This window comes from Canis lupus, chromosome 16 (genome assembly GCF_003254725.2).
Source record: "Canis lupus dingo isolate Sandy chromosome 16, ASM325472v2, whole genome shotgun sequence".
Lineage (NCBI taxonomy): Eukaryota > Metazoa > Chordata > Mammalia > Carnivora > Canidae > Canis > Canis lupus.
This window is the reverse complement of record NC_064258.1, coordinates 56,151,233-56,165,727: the sequence shown is the minus strand read 5'-3', so window position 1 is coordinate 56,165,727 and position 14,495 is coordinate 56,151,233.

The window sequence follows — 14,495 nt, the reverse complement described above, 5'->3', positions numbered from 1 at the left end:
GTAAGGCTGCATGTAACTGTGATAAATGCACGCCCTCAGCAACGAGTGCTTTGGAAATTGAAAAGACGTCACTGGCATAGGTGGGTAGAAAGGAAGTTATTGGTTAAGTTTTATCCTACGGCTTGAAAGGCATGAACATGTCAGGTTCAGAAGGAAGATTAGGTTATGCGGTTGGGTGATATTAAGATATGCTACTCTGGTAACGGAATGAGACTTTAAAAATGGGAATGGTGGATGGTGTGCTTCAGTGCATTGTGTATACATAATTGCATATGGAGGCCTGATTTTTCTAAGCTGATACAAAAGCATCTTGAGTTTGCATTAGTGATGATTATTAACTTCCGGTTAGGTGGGATTTTGTGTGAGACGTATGCAAAGGAAGTTGAGGCAGTGACATGATATTTGATGAATATCATCACTATTCATTCATTCTTAAATATCTCTACATTTTTATATACAGCCAAAGATAACATTATGCATATAGAAAAATTTTCCCTTTGGTTGGAAGATTCATTCTTAACACTTTGCCACCTCAACAAAGGCCAACTGATTGTACTGCTAAGACTCAGCCATGTCCCTTCCCTCCGGATCCTGGCGCCTCTGCCCCAAGCCAAACCCTGTTAAGCTCTGAACTTCTATGGCAATAACCTCATAACTTGTCTTTTTTTCCTCCAGAAAAGCATAGTAAGAAGATAACACAAATTCCTAAGGGTCGATAGATTATATATTCCATATGTTGTAAGTGCAAGTCCTGTGTTACATGTTAAAAGCCATAGGAAAATTTCTGTTATAGTCTGGTGGAATTTTCAGAAATTGGTATTTCTCAGTGGGATGTTTCAAAGTCTGCTGTTAAGAAGCTTGGTAATTTTACCTGGCTTTCTTTTTATTCAGATTCATCAACCAGTTAGCCCAACCACAAATTTTTGTAAACTTACTCTTTCCCACTTTTCATTAGATAGCTTACATTCTACACACAGAATCCAATTTGCAGTTAACCTGAAAACCCAAGAAAACCAAGTAAGATTCACTTAATGAGGAAACACACTGCTCTTTCAGACTTAATTGTTTTTTTTTTCCCCTGGCCAAGATATATTTATTGCCATTTCCAGAATTACTCTTATAAGTATCTGGTTATCATAACCACAAAAGACAGCTTATTAGTTTCAACTGCTGGGTAAAAGCATGCAGCATTTTCAAGATTTCTGGTTTCACCCTTTTAACCCAAAGAATAACTATAAATAGATGGTAAAGTCTGGGATTTCCACTGCTAAGTGCTACTATAAATAGTTTTAAACATTTTCCCACTTCATGCTTTCTAAAGGAACATTCTCCACTTCCTTTCTTGGATAACCTCTGGGAATAAAGCACAATCGAATTCAGAATTTTACTGAGGGAGTTTAACAAAACTCCTAATGAACCTATTAGCACTCAAAACAGTCTTCAGATACTGAAAAATCTGAAAAAGACTTCACGAATTAAATAGATATTTCTGAGAAATGTAATTTTTAATAACATTTTTAGTATCTATCTTCTCTTCATTACTTGAAGTTTTCTTCTAAAAATTAAAAGTAAGCCAAAACCTAAAAGTCACTTAACAGTTGTTATTTAACATAAATGAGATTTGTTCTAATTTTCTTGAGAACTTTGCTAGACTGGGAACTCTGGTGGCCACTAAGTGAAATAAATACATTTCTTTCAACTCTCCTCACACATTAACATCCAGAAAAAGAGATAAGAATTTGCTTCAGTGGTCAGTTGTCCAGACTACTTATCTTCTGTCTTCAAGAGAATTCACAGATTACCCTATAGAATACACACAAACATTCAAAATTCTCTGAAAAATCCCTACCATTAAATGCTTTCCCATGGCACACGCCTGTGACAGTCAGAGCAAAGACAGCAGTGCAGAATTCCCTCATCTCTCTAGAGATGCTTGCATTCTAGCAACCTCTGCTGGTGGTTATTTTTGACTGGAAAAAATAAAATAAAATAGCCAGTCTTCTAAATGGGAGGAAAATAAACCAAAATAAGAACAATGAAAATTGGTAACATTAGTAAAACTTAGGTTCCTCTTTTATATTTTATAAAAGGGGGGCAATGAGAGATAAAAAATTAATTAAAATTGTTTACGAGGAAGAAAGAAAAATACATTGAAATAAGTAAATATGGAAACACAATGTTCCAAAATTTTTGGGACACAGCAAAAATAGTTTTAAGATAGAAGTTTATAGTTATACAGGCCTACCTCAATAAACAAGAAAAACTTCAAACAATCTAACCTTATACCTAAATGAACTGGAAAAAGAACATAGCCAAAGTTAGAAGAAAATAAAGATCAGAGCAAAAACAGAGACCAAAAAGAAAAGACCAATAAAAATAAGAGTTGTTTCTTTAAAAAGATAAAATTTATAAGCCTTTCACAAAATTTTTTTTTCACCAAAAAAGGACTTGAAATCAGATATGAAAAACGGAACAACCGATACCACTGAATACAAATGATTTTAAAAGAATACTATAAAAAATTATACACCCACAAATTGGAAAACAGAAGAAATAAATTTCTCCAAACATACAATCTTCCAAAATTGAGTCAGGAAGAAATAGAGAATCTTGACTGGTTTCTAGTAATGAAATTGAATCGGTAATAAAAAATTTCCCCAAAGAACAAAACTCTAGGACCAAATGACTTGGTAGGTGAATTCTACCAAACATTTGAAGAAGAGTTAATACCTATTAACCTATTCTCAAACTATCTCAAAACATAGAAGAGAAAGAAAAGATAGAGGAAAACTTCCAGATTCATTTTACAAGACCAGCTTTTCTTGGATAATAAAACCAGATAAAAATATTACAAGAACAGGAAGATGATAGGCCACTATTCCTGATGAACATAAATGTAAAAAATCCTCTGCAAAAGATTAGCAAACCAAATTCAACAGTACATTAAGGGGATCATTCACTACAATTACTGCAATTTATCTAAGGTCACAAAGGTGGTTCAATATTCACAATCACCCCCATTAACAAGAAGGATAAAAATCTGATCATTGATAGATGCAGAAAAAGCATTTGACAAAATTCAGCACTTGTTTGTGATAACAACTCTCAACAAAGTGAGTTCAAAGGAACATACCTCAAAATAACAATGGCCATATGTGGAAAGACTCACAGTTAACATCCTGCTTAGGAGTGAAAAACTTAAAATCTTTTCCTCTAAGATCAGGAACAAGACAAGGATATCCACCCTCCCCAGTTTTATTTAACATAGTACTGGATGTCCTAGCTGCAGTAACCAAATAAAATGCTCCAAATTGTTAAGGAAATAGTAAAACTGTCACTATTTGCACAATACATGAAACTATATATAGAAAACTTTAAAGACAACTGATAAATGAATTCATTAATAGGATGAATTCATTAGTAGGATACAAAAATTAATATACAGAAATGTGCTGCATTTCTATACACTAATAATGAAGTGGCAAAAAGAAAAATTAAGAAATCACATTTACAATTGAATCAAAAAAAATAAAAGAAAAAAACCCAAAAAGAATAAAAAGACAGGAAGAAATTGAACCAAAGAAGTGAAAGATCTATACTCCAAAAGCCATAGAACATTAACAAAAGAACTTAAAGATGACACAAATGAAAAGATAAACCATTCTCATGGATTAGAAGATTATTGAAATGTCCATACTACCCAAAGCCATTTTCCCCAGAATAGAATAAATAAATCTAAATTTGTATGGCACCACAAAAGACCCTGAACAACCAAAGCAATCTTGAAAAGAAGAACAAAGCTGGATTATCACATTCTCAGATTTCATGATTTACTACAGAGCTACAGTAATCAAAACAGTATGGTACCAGCACAAAAATAGATAATTGAACAGGCTAGAGAGCTTAGAAACTCACACCTACATGGTAAATTAATCTACAACAAAGGAGACAAGAATATAAAATGAGAAAAAGGGTCCTTTCTGTACCTGGTGAAAGCAAAACTGGACAGCTATGTGCAAAAGAATGAAACTGGACCACTTCCTTGCAATGTACAAAATAAACTCAAAATGGATCAAAGACCTACATGTGAGATCTGAAGCAATAAACCTTCCATAAGAAAATATATGCAATAATTTTGGGGGGCATCATGCTTAGCAACTTATTTGTGAATCAGTTTCCTCAGGCAAGGAAAACAAAAGCAAAAATAAATGATTGGTACTACAGCAAAATAAACTTTTTCATGGCAAAGGTAACCATCAGCAAAACAAAAAGGCAAACCAGTGGATGAGAGAAGATACTTGCAAAGGATATATCTGATAAGAGGTTAATATTCACTTATATAATATGTAATATCCACTTAAAATATGTAACGAACATATACAACTCAACACCAAAAAAAAAAAAAAAAAAAAGCCAAATAATCTATCGAAAAAAATATGCAGAGGACCTAAGTAGACATTGTTTCCAAAAAAGACCTACGGATGGCTAATGGACACATGAAAAGATGCTCAACACCACTATTCAATAGGGAAATGCAAATCGAAACCACAAGAGATCACCATACACCTCTCAGGATGACTATCATCAAAAAGACAAGAAATAGCATGTTTTGGAGATGGTGGGAAAAACAAGGAACCCTTGTGCCCTGTTGATAGAGATGCAAATTTGTGTGACTATTGTGGAAAACAGTATGGAGGTTGCCCAGAAAATTAAAAATAGAAATACCATATGATCCAGTAATTCTACTACTAGGAATTTACCCCCACAAAATGAAAACACTAATTTGAAAAGTTATATGCCCTCCTATGTTTGCTGCAGCATTATTTACAATGACTATGATATGGAAGTAATTCAAGTAATTATTGATAGATCAATGGATAGATAAAAGTGTTTTATACCTATATATGTGTATTAGCCACAAAAAAAAAAAAACTAAGATTTTGTCACTTGTGACAACCTGGAGGATTCTAGAATATATTATGAGAAGAGAAATAAGACAGAGAAAGAAATTATTTCACTGAGGGTCACTGGAGGGGAAGATGGTGCGGGGATGGAGAAACTCGGTGGTGAACATTAAGGAGGGCACGTGATGTAATGGGCACTGGGTGTAATAGAAGACTGATGTCTCACTGACCTCAACCTCTGAAACCAATAATACATTTATATTATTTAAATTCAATTAATATATAAAAGTAAAACTGTACCTGCCTAAAATTAAAATGAAAAAACAATACTGCATGATTTCATTTACATGTGGAATCTAAACAAAATAAATGAACAAAATTTACATTTAGGTCTCTGACCTATTTTGAGTTTATATTTGTATAAAGGAAGGGTCCATTTTTTTTTTTTTTTTTTTTTTTGCATAAGGATATCCAGTTTTACTGGCACTTTTAATGGAAAGACTGTCTTTTCCCTGTTAGTCTTGCCCCCTTGTCAAAAGAGTATCAAGAGTTCTCTATATATACACAACCTCTTATTTCTGGGATTTCTATTGTATTCCATTCATTTGAAGGTCTGTCCTTATGCCGGTACCACACTGTTTTGGTTACTAAGAGTTTTGAAATCAGGAGATGTAAGTATTCCAACTTTGTTCTTTTTCGAAATTGTTTTGGCTATTCAGGGTCTTTGAGATTTCCCCATGAATTTCAGGATGGGCTTTTCTGGTTTGTTTTGTTTCAGTTGGTTTGGTTTTTAGATGCCATTGGATTTTGAGAAAGGTCGCATTGGAATACATAAATCACTTTGGGAAGTATGGTCATCTTAGCATCATGTTCAGTCTTCCTATCCATGAACATGTGCTCTCTTTACATTTGTGTCTTTTTCTTTTCTTTTTTTTTAAGTTTCAGTGTCCAAGTCCTTTGCCTTACTGCTTAAATTTATTTTTTTAAGTTTATCATAAATGGAATTGTTTTCTTAATTTCCATTTTCTTTTCATTTTTAATGTATATAAATGCAACCAATTCTTTTTCTTTTTTTTTTTTTTTTTATACAGGTTGTTGACATATCCTGCTACTTTGGTTTATTAGTTCTAAGAATTTTTTGTCTACTCTTTAGTGTAACTATCAGATTTTGCTCCATATATTTTGATACTCTTTTAGGTCTTCTTGAATTGACCATTTATCAATATATAGCTGATTTTTAGTTGTAAATTTTCCCCCTTCTGAACTATTTTAATAGATTAATAAGCCCACTCAAGATTTTTTTTTGATCAGTGCCTGCATATTGCATTTCCCATACTTTTAACTTGACCACTGTCACTTATTTACTTAAAGTAGGTTGTTTGTAGACAGAAATAAAGCCTTGTTTTGCGGGATCCCTGGGTGGCTCAGTGGTTTAGCGCCACCTTCAGCCCAGGGTGTGATCCTGGAGTCCTGGGATCAAGTCCCGCATCAGGCTTCCTGCATGGAGCCTGCTTCTCCCTCTGCCTGTGTCTCTGCCTCTCGCTCTATGTGTCTCTCATGAATAAATAAATAAAATCTTAAAAAAAAATAAAGCCTTGTTTTTAAATCCAGTCTGAACTATACAATAGAATATTACTTAGACATCAAAAAGAATGAAATCGTGCCATTTGCAATGATGTGGATGGACCTAGAGGGTACTATGCTAAGCAAAATAAGTCAGAGAAAGACAAATACCATATGATTTCACTCATGTGGAATCTAAGACACAAAACAGATGAACACAGGGGAAGGGAAGGAAAAAGGAAAATGAGAATTGAGAGGGAGGCACATCATGAGACACAACTCTAGGAAACCAACAGAATTGCTGGAGGGGAGGGGTTTGGAGGAAAGAATAATTGGGTGGTGGAGATTAAGGAGGACACCCGATGTAAAGAGCACTGGGTATTATATGCAACTGATTAATCACAAAGTTCTACCTCTGAAGCTAATAAAAACATGGGGAAAAATTAAAAATAAATCCAGTCTGAAAATTTATCTTTTGCTGGATATGCTTAGACATTCACATTTAATGCTATGGATATGGTTGATTTTAAGCTAAGCATTTTGTCTATTTGCCCTGTTTATTTTTATTGTCTTTCCTGCCTTTAAAAATGTTTTACTTGAATATTAATTACTATCCTATTAATTTTTTTTATTGTCTTTCATTGCATTTTTTTACTGGTAGCTTGAAGTATTACATTATATTTTCCTGTATAGTCCAGTTACAGTTAATTTCTCCTTTTAAGTAAAACATGAAGTTTTACAATCATTCAGTTTCCTGAATGGTTCCCTTTATTGCTATATTAGCGTATGTATTACAACTACATACATATTGATTACCTCACTATATAATGCTACATTTTTTGCTTTAAACTATCATGTGTATTTTAAGCAGCTAAAAGGAGAAATAAAGTTTATATTTATCCAGATAGTTCTAACTTCTCCTGCTTTTCATTCCTGAAGTTCTAAGTTTCTCTTAGGATATCTTTTAGTGCAGGTGTGCTGGTGTCAAACTCTTTTCTTTCATTTAAAAATATATTTTGTCTTTATTTTCGAAGGACATTTTTGATGCATATAGAATTCTGTATTAATAGCCTTGTTTTTCTTTCAGTACTTTAAAGATGTTCCACTGTCTTCTGCCCATTATGGTTTCAGATGCAAAATCTTCAATAATTGAAGTTTTTCTTCTATATGTAATTGTTGCTTTTATTTAGTACTCTCATAGATAGCCTTTTTCTCTTATTTTCTCTTTTTCTCAGTCCAACTGTTTCTATCCATCTTCCTTTCTTCCCCTTCCCTCTCCATCCACTTCTCCTCTCCCTGTCCCTCCCTGTTTATTCCTTTTGCAATTCATATGCCTTGGCAAGGTTTTCTTTGAGTTTACCCTGATTAAGCTTTATTGAGGTTCCTCCCCCCAACTGGTAAGTTTTAAGCATGCCATTTCCCCCCCTCAAATAGTGCAGAAAAACTAATCTTTCTCTTCTTCTAGAACTCTGATGACATAAGTGTTAGAACTTGTAACCATCCCATAGGTCCCTGAGGTTCTGTTAATTCTGTTTTAAATCTTTGTTCTTTCTATAATTCATATTGGATAATTTCTATTGATCATTTTCTGTAGTCCTTGTTGTCTCCATACTGCTATTGAGCCCATCCAGTTAGTCCTTAAATATTTTTTGTATTACATTGTATTTTTCAGTCCCAAAATATTTTGTTCAGTTTTAAAATAGAAACTATTTCTTTGTTGAGACTTATTTCTTTTTTGTGTATTTCAAGCCTGGTTATAATAGCTCCTTAAAGATTTTGCCTGCTAATGCCAATATCTGAGTCATCTCATTGTTGTCATTTGTTGATTCTCCTTCCCTGGAGAAATGGTCATATTTTCCTGGTTCTTTTAGTCTCAAGTAATTATTATATTCCGAACATACTAAGAATTGTGTTATGAAGCTCTGGGTACTGTTGAAGTGTTTTAGGATTCTAATTCTTGTTGCTCCTTTCAGCAGGCAATCAGACTGGTTACGTTGAGACTCAAAGTTCCTTTCAGTCTTCTGTGTCATGTTTCCTACCACAGAATTCAGTTTTCTGAGGCTTTTCTATTCTCAGGTCTGTTTGTGTACTTTCACAGATCTCAATGAACTTGGGACTTGTGCAGATTCACACACATATTTAGGAGATACATTTTTCCAGTGTCTTTTTTCCTGGATTTCCCTGAAGTTGTTGGACTCCCCAGGGCCTTTTCTCCCTCACTTCTGACCATAAAGATAATTCCTCTTGGACGTCAGGTGCCTAGATCACCACCACAGGACTGTATTTCTGCAAGTGACTTGCCTACGTGCTTAATCTAAGAAAATAACAGATTTCTAATCCCCCCACACTCTAGCTCACAGGGGCAATTTACCTTGTTTCTCCAACCAGAAAACAGAGTTTCTCATAGAGATTTTGCTCTTTTGCATCTACTGTGTATTTCTGCAACCACAGGTTGCCAGGCCACCCTCAGGTGAAAGTCTGGAGATTAAGAAAAACATTCCTGAAACACTCACTCACTTGTACTCGTCATGTTTGAAGTTTTAAATTCTCTCCCATTTGTCTACTGTTAACTTTTCAGTCTTTAGTTAGTTGCAACTTGTTTTCTCTTCAGAAATGTTAGCGGTGATCCATGAGACAGTTAAATGCTAACAAATGCTTATTGAATGAAAAGTCAAGTCTAGTCTGTCTCTTACTGGAATGTCAGCTTCATAAAAACATGGATTGTGTGTCTGTCTTCTCCAGTGTGATGCTAGTAGTGATTTGTCCAGTGTGGTACGATATTGGGCAAAGAATGAATAAGAAAATATTGATGTGATTAAGAAATGAGAATTTAACCTATAATATGTATAGGGCACTTAAATGTGAGATGATGTAAGAATGATGGATTTTCTGCCTAAAGAGATTAATGGTGAATCTTTGCAAAAATGGCAGGTTTTGGAAGATAAAAGTGGAAGGACTTTGCAATTGTAATATTGAATAATAAATACAGTAATAAGGCTCTTGGCAGACAGAACAAGTCTGAAAGTAATATACTATCCAGAAAACAATAGAAATTGGCATGGGTTTCCAAAAGAGGGGGGAAAACCACAATCATTTAACAAGCTAGGCCTTGAGTTTTGATAAGAAAAATAGTAATACTCTGTGGTATAGAAAATGAAGGAAGAGAGGAAGCTTATTGTTCTCTCTGAACAATACATAATGAAAGGCTTAAAAGCCAGAGACAATGGGAACTATCCTTTCTAACTGTTCCATAAGGGATCAGTATTTGTCCAAATGAAGCTATCAGAAAGACACTCAGAAGCAGGATAATAAAATGGTCACGGGTCAAGGCAAGTGACACTTATCTAGGGCCATCAGTACAGAAGGAATGGCATTATATAGAATGGCTGTTGACATCTCTTGGCAGATGATGAAGGGAACTATCATGGGGATTCTCTAGCAGAACAGAAGACTGATTGATGCTCAGTCACAAATAGCCATATCTCATTCAAATGCTGTGTCTCCAGTGACAGTGTGCTCATTACAGGAATAAAAGGAACACTACCAAAATGTGTATCATTTGACAGAAAAAGAACAATGTGTTTAAATGACAAATTATTGGAGTAGAGATTAGAGAAATGGCATGCTTGAATCTTAATAGTCTTATTTCAGAACTTTTAAAGTGATTTACAAGGAAAAACTTCTGAAAAATAATTTTCCAACATTAGTTTTAAAACATGAAAATCCACAAAAACTGAACAATATTGTCACCAATTCTGGCAAATTTGAGCATTACTGGGTTATAGGTATAAAGAAAAATAGGTCCCAAGTGGGCAAAGCAAAGAGGGAGACGCACCACGGTGACAACAATAATAAACTATGAAATATTACCAGTTACTCCCAAAGAAAGTTGGGGGGGAAAAAACACTTTTCCATCTCTAGTGACCTAGCTGACCAATTGGAGGAATCTTAAAGCCTGAACTTTTTTTTTGCAAATTAGTAACTTGTAATCAAGTATTCAAATGTAATTTTTCCCTATTGGGTATGCTATAATAAAAGTGAAGTTAAGGTGCAGAGAAAGAAATCAGAATGCTCACTTTAAAGTCAGTTTATCTGTCAAGATAAACAGAAGCTTGGGAAGTCAAATTTAAATATGCACTTAAAATAGTATTGATTTATCCTGTACATAAGAACACGAGGCCAAATGCAGACAGAGTTTAAGAGTGGAAGTAACTTAGAGTGGCCTGGACTCTTGTGTAGCTTGATCCCAGCATCGCCATTTCCTAGCCAAGTTAATCTGAGCAGACTCAGGATTTGTGGGGCCCAATTCCCTCATCTTTAAGATTCCAACAGTCCTTCTTGGCTCCTCTTATGGTAAATTTTGGCTAAGTGGGGTATTTTTCCTTCTACTATAAAAATAGAAGGATGCATTTTCACACACATGCAGATAACACAGCTTTTATCGTACACTAGGAGACTCTATAGTAGGTAACTGGCTCTGCAACCCAACTACCATTAGAAAGAAGAGCTAGAGACCCATTATTCTAAAAAGTTGTCATTCTTAATAGGTACCATTCAACTTCCAACTTATAACGGATTTTAGGTACTAATCACATAGAGCAAGTCAGCTTAGTATGTTATCCAAGTATATAAAGTATATTTTATATCAAGTATAAAGAACTAGCTTCCTCTAGAAATGTACGAAGCTACTTTATTCAAAGCTGGGCATTCAAAAGCAATTAGACCATATAACCAAAAGCTGGTAAGAGAATTGGTAAAAATTATTTAAATTAATGACAAAACCCCCAAAATGTCAAGCAAAATGTAATGTGGTGCTCTGTATTGGATCCTGAACCAGAACAAGGACATTAGTGGGGGTGAAATCCAAATGAAGTCTAGATTTTAGTTCATAACAATTCACTAGGGTTAATCTATTAATTTTGGCAAACATACCATTATGAAAGATTATGAAAGACAAAACTTGGTGAAGGGTATTCAAGGATCACTTGCATTATATATATATCACAATTTAAAAAATCCCGAATTATTCTAAAATGAAAGCACTTATTTTTAAAGTCTTGAGAAAAAAAAATTACAAAAGAAGTTTATCTTGGAGGCAGTCCAACATGCTGACATAAGAATATCCTGCACTTCCTCCTCCCATGATCACATAAAATCTATAGCTATATATTGAATAATTCTACCCAAAAAACACTTGAAAACTAGCTGAGCAGCTCCTTCACATTGGCAACCACAAGAAGGCCCATTTCATGGCAGTGGAAAAGCCAAGATCTCAAACCCCACCATGAACCCCATAAACTCCACCCCGGGCGTGGCGATCCACAATCAGGAGCAAACTCACAAACCCAGAGCTCCTCCTTAAGGAGAGAAAGTGTTTTACCCCACATCAGACACTTCAGTTTCTAAGACCAGCCCCTAAGAGGGAAGCCCCCTAACATCTGCCTTTAACAATCAATGAGTCTTGCATTTATGAAACTCAAAGTCTCTAATGAACCGAGAAACTGCATTTACAGGGCTTGTGCTCAGACTCACTTATTCCTGGACTCAGCACAAAAGCAGACATTTGAAAAGCCCCAGAATACATGTGCAAGAGATTATATTCCTAAATTTAATGCATCAGCCAGTGGAGCAGGGGCCTATTAGGATACTTGCCAGGAATGAAGGTGCTAGCAGGCACTATTCTTTGTCCTCTCTCCTGCTACAGCATCACTTTCTTTTTCTTGGCAGGTGCCATCTTTACCTTCCAACTGATTAGCACCACATTTATGTTCTCTCTCTGCCTCGACAATGCCGGCCAGCGTGATTTTATCAAGTGACAGCTCTTATTTTGAGTGCCATTGTTCTTGCAGCTGCAGCACAGAAGACACCCACTGATTACCTGGCTCTGGAGCCCAATGCAGGGGGCTGGGGTGTAGTTTGTGTTCCTGAGACACAAGGAACTGTAAAAAAAAAAAGAAAAAGCATCAGAGACGGTTCTTGGCAGTCCCTAGCACACCAGGGACACTGCAGAGACAGCAGACTGAAACACACCTCTGTCTTTCTTAGAGTTGCTTGTCCAGGAGCTGTGGACTGAAGGGTAGGCTTCTGGTCTGCAACACATACAGGGGCCCAGAGAGTCCCTCTCAGGAAATAGAGGCTGGTATACACTACCTTTGTGATCTCCCTCTGCCTTCCTCCAGCTTGAAAATATCTCCCCAAAAAGAGTTTATACCTTTGTCTGGTACCTCAACTTTTGCAGCTGCTGCCAGAGCGTACCTCTAAATCACCAGGCTCCAGCAGCATTTATGCTCACAGGTCCCATAGGACTATAACCAATGTAGAAAGAGTTTTTAAACGTCTGCCACACTCAGCATGGCAAGAGGCAACAAACCCAGGAACTCAATCTTTCTGTGAAAGAAGCCTGTTAGCTTATCAAGCAGAAGGCTGAGGGGCAGGATTCTTAAACATGTGTTTAATCTAAGTGCTCACTGTAGATCTTTCCAGAGAACTCTGACAGTGGGTACTATTTTCTTATTCTTTTGCTGCCATACAAGTATCACTCTAAAGAGAACACTTTTATAGATCTGGTTCCCTAGTTTTTAATGCCTGGTGCTCTGCTTTTGTGGCTGCCAAACCAGGGGATGCCTCGTGATTCCCTGGGTCTGTTGGCCAAGGGAGCTTGTGGTGTTCCTAGGTCTCTAATGATTCTAACAGACAGACAATTTTGGGCCATCCATCGCCCCCAGAGAGTACCACACAGAGAGTAACAGAACCTGCCCCCTGCTCCCAGACTTTCTGTGAAGGAGACCTCTTTGCTTATTCTGGAGCTTCAGCTAAAGGGACAGGCTTCAGGTTTACCATATATCTAGAGTCTACAGTTCTTATAAGGAAGCACGAACCAAGGAATACTATCTTTGCACCTTCCCTCTCCCTCACTGCAGATTTCTGGTAACTCAACCAGTGCCCCAATTTTTGCAACTGTTGACCAGGGGATACTTCTAGATCACCTGTTCCTGAGGTCACAAGGATTTAAAGTCGTACTGCCAAAGAACTGCATACATTTTCACAGTTTAAAAGCTGCTGCATAAATAAATAAATAAATAAATAAATAAATAAATAAATAAATAAATAAAGCTGCTGCCTGTACTATGTTAAATAACAGTGGTGAGAGTAAACATTCTATCATTTTCCTGACCATGGAGAAAAAGCTCTGTTTTTCCCCCATTGAGAATGGTATTATCTGTAGGTTTTTCATATATGGTCTTTATTAGGTTGAGTTGTGTTCCCTCTAAACCTACTATATTGAGGATTCTTTTTTTAAATCATCAGTGAATGTTGTACTTTGTCAAATCCTTTTTTTTTTGCATCTATTGAAATGATCATATGATTCCTAACCTTTCTTCTATCAATGTAGTGTATCATGTTGATTGGTTTGCAAATATTGAAACACTGTTGCAACTCAGGAATAAAATCCCTTGATTGTAGCGAATGATTTTTTTAAATGTATTCTTGGATTCCGTTTGCTAATATTTTATTGAGATTTTTTACACCCATGTGCATCAGGAAAATTGGCCTGTAGTTCCTTTATAGTGTAGTTTATCTGGTTTTGGTGGTGCTGGCCTCAGAGAATGAATTTGGAAGTTTTCTCACATTTCTATTTTTTGAAATAGTTTGAAAAGAATAGGTATTAACTTTTCTTTAAATGTTTCATATAATTCACCTGTGATGCCATCTGGTCCTTGACTTTTGTTTGTTGGGAGTTTTTTGATTACTAATTCAATGTCTTTGCTGGATATCAGTCTGTTCAAGTTTTCTATCTCTTCCTGTTTTAGTAGTTCATATGTTTCTAGGAATTTATCCATTTCTTCCAGGTTGTCCAATTTGTTGGAATATGGTTTTTCATATCAATAAGTCAACAAAAAGAAATAAAAGGCAACCACATTGGTAAGGAAAAAATCAAATTTTCACTATTCAGAGATGACATGATACTCTAAGTAAAACCAGAAAGACTCCAACAAGAAACTGCTAGAACTGATAAACGATTTCATT